We start from the raw sequence: 3,500 nt of genomic DNA, 5'->3' as shown, positions 1-3,500 counted from the left end.
TATACAGTTTCAATCTTGTTAAAATATACCAAAAGCTCCATAAAGTCGCACGTATAGTGTTTCCTTACCAGAAAAGTTATCTTGCTTCCAAGTGTATTAAATATTTAGATTCATATCGTTTTTTTTTTTTTAGCTTTCACAATTTGACAAAATATAAAAGGCAGATAATCACACAAAAGATTCAAAGTGTGAATTAAGAAATATAAGAGCTACATGAACTATGTGCAAATAAAAATAAAACAACAGTGCCTAATATGTTGAGAAATATGCTTTTTTAGAGGTTAAAAAAACTTTGTTCAATTCGTTCTCAATTCGGAAATTAAAACGCAAATGTGACCCTAAAAAAAAGGGTGGAGGGGATTTGATACCTGGATGTTTGAAATCATGAACTTGTACCAATCTTATTCTCATTTGATTCATCTTAATTTTCCAGAATAAAAAAACTTCTATAATAGGGAGTAAGATTGACAACGACAAAAGTAATACTCTGAGGAAAAAAGTGAGCCATGCTGAATTATATTAATTTGCTGAAAGAAAAACAAAACGGAAAACATTGACGGCATCCATTTATAATCAACGTTTTAAAGGTAAGTCCCTTATCATAAAACGAAGTAGTTCTCAGAGTACAAATTACAAAATAATGCTTCGTTGATGAAAGTAATGAAATTCACGTAAAATATATGTAATAGCAGATTCCAAACCAAATTAATTGCTGCAGCATCATTTTTTTACGCCTAAATATAATGGAAAAATCACAACTATTACACACAATTATAATATCGAACTTCGAAAAAACGACAGAAAATTCAGAGGAAACGAAAATAGAGCAACATTAAAACACAGATACTGTAGAGAATATTTCTTTTTTTAAACAAAGTCATCGTCAAAATTCTTCGACGTAGATGCATAGCAAACTAACGCACTAGAAACAGCCGTCTTAACCAATATTATTCAAAACCTGCCAACTCCTCATCATATAATGAAGCTTTATCATTTTCTTCTTGTTAGTTTCAGCAACAACCTAAACCACATCACTTCTTCAATCAATATATAATATCGACGTAGTGGCATTTAAGTCTGTTTTTCCTGTTGCCTAGTTGTCGAATACTTCTTCATTAAACTTCAACCATATGCAAACTCCAATTGCTAACGCAGTCACCTTAAATATCAGACAGCACAGCCGCAGATAATGTATATCACAGCAACACCGATAGTCATAGAAGAAGGCCAACCCGACACAATACAAGATCTTGTCAACCACTTGACTGTAGAATAGTGATATAATATATAACAATGGCCTCTGACCATCGACTTCTCGATGTCAGTGTCTCCTTTGGTGGTTTAACTTTTGTCTTTTTATTCTGATCATCTTTCATATTCGTTCATTGATTCGTCATACATTCCATTCCTTTTAAATGGCATGCGGCAAAATCTCAAACAACAATGCAAGGAAACAAAGACTTATCAATTAACTGATGCGTTTTGAATGCCAAACAAACTAATATCCTGAAATTAGAAACGTTACTTACTAGTTTTTTGAAAAAAACCAGTGGCAAGGGGTAAAAAAGACGATAATAAGCAAGCAAAGTACCATAAAAGTTTGCCAAAACAGTCTGCCAACTGTACTGGTAGTACGACTTGTTACAGCTGTTGCACATTGGGTGTAACTATTTTGTATAAAGTTTAGTCCTCAATTTAGAAAATAGTTTAAATATCTGCAGATGCCACTTTTTAAGTCGTTACAATGATTAACTGTTTTTATTGATTGTTTAAAATTAATTGTTTACCGTCATTAAATCAAAAGTATTAATAGATTATTTTTCCAAAATGTCAACGGCAAATTCATACCAGTATTTTTATTTTGAACAATTAATTTTCCATGATTTTGTTTACTTGGAAAGTTAAACAGTAAAGAATTGGTGTAAATAAAATCTCTCTAAAGAAACAAGATTTCTTTTTTTTTTTTTTTTGTTTACCAGATGCGCGTTTTGTCTATGCAAGAGTCATTAGTGCCACTTGAATCAGTTTAGAAGACAAATCAAAGACAAAGTTGACATCTGATAATTTGCACTAACATGAAGAACACGACGGCTGCCACAGGTGGAAGATAATCTGTTTACCCGTCCGGAGCACCTGAGATCAGCCCACTTTTTTAGTCAGCTAGGGTTTCTCATTCCTTCTTTTTTATATTGCGTATTGTAGACTGTTGGGTTTTTTGTGTCGTTTTTGTAGTTTATCATTGTGTTGTCAACTATTATTCGACTTATGAATTTAAAAGTTCTTTTGTAAAGTATATAGTAATTATCATATTTAATTAGAATTTTGTGAAATATGCAAACGATCACAACATTGATAAATTTTGACATACAATGTATTCGTTTATGGAACATATTTAATGCAAACAAGCTCACCAAAACTGAGTTTCTTATTGACAACATATTTGTTGCATTTGAAGGTAGACGTTTTCAACAAACTATCGGCATTCCTATTCGAACGAACTGTGCGCCTCTCCTTGTCGACCTTTTCCTATTTTCATATGAACCGGAATTTCGTCAGACATTTGTCACAAACAAGAAGATCAAAGTAACCAGATCATTTATTATTTTACATTCAAATATATTGATGATGTTCTTTACATTAACAATCCAAATGTTTTTGATTAGGTTCCATAAATATATCCCCCAGAACTAGAAATTAAAGAAACAACAGACACGGCTTCCTCCGCTCATGTTCAGACTTTTAACTCAAATTTTACATTAGCGATCATCTCAGTTCCAAAATCAATGACAAACGAGACGATATTAATTTTAAAATAAATAATATCCCCACCTCAGCAGCAATATACAAAATTCACCTGCATATGGGATATACGTTTCCCAACTCATCAAGGGCTTGCAGGTGCCAGTAAGACTTTGTAAAACGTTACCAGTGTCTGAGCAGAAAGTTGATGAATCAGGGTTATGTCAAAGAACGTCTCGTGCATTTTCTAAAAAAAGTTCATCAGAAGATACCAAGACATTGTTGATAAATATTCCGTATCAACTTCACAAATAATGCATGAAGGGACCTGTTGTGCAGTGGTATTCGTTTGTTGACGTGGTTCATACGTGTTTTTCGTTTCTCGGTTTATATATAGATTAGAACGTTGGTTTTCCTGTTTGAATGTTTTACATTAGTCATTTTGCGGTCCTTTATAGCTTGTTGTTCGGTGTGAGCCAATGCTTCGTGTTGAAAGCCGTACTTTGACCTATAATTGTTTACTTTTTTGTTTGACTTCGATGGAAAGTTGTTTTAATTGGCACTCATACTACTTCTTCTTATTTCTTTGAAGGTCTTGAAGTATAGCTTTTAGGGAATGGGCGTTGTTTATTATGTAAATAAGGTGTTATAGTGTTCTCTAATTTGTATTTGTAAATTATAAACCTTTACAGTTTAGTCCATTTCCACGCAATATCCTTTTGGCGTGGCTCGGTACTTATACATCCCGCCATTGCGTTATT

At 32.9% G+C, this 3,500-nt stretch overlaps 1 long non-coding RNA gene across 1 annotated transcript; it reads left to right on the top strand.

Moving 5' to 3' along the window:
- The first annotated feature begins 439 nt into the window (after positions 1-439).
- Positions 440-1,950, top strand: LOC127706116 (uncharacterized). Its single transcript, XR_007984230.1, has 2 exons — positions 440-587; positions 1,009-1,950. It is a non-coding gene; the product is annotated as an uncharacterized LOC127706116 (long non-coding RNA).
- Positions 1,951-3,500: the final 1,550 nt, after the last annotated feature.

Source organism: Mytilus californianus, unplaced genomic scaffold (assembly GCF_021869535.1).
Source record: "Mytilus californianus isolate M0D057914Y unplaced genomic scaffold, xbMytCali1.0.p SCAF_6, whole genome shotgun sequence".
Taxonomy (NCBI): domain Eukaryota; kingdom Metazoa; phylum Mollusca; class Bivalvia; order Mytilida; family Mytilidae; genus Mytilus; species Mytilus californianus.
Note: the sequence above shows the minus strand (reverse complement) of the source record. Positions and strands in the feature narration are given on the sequence as shown.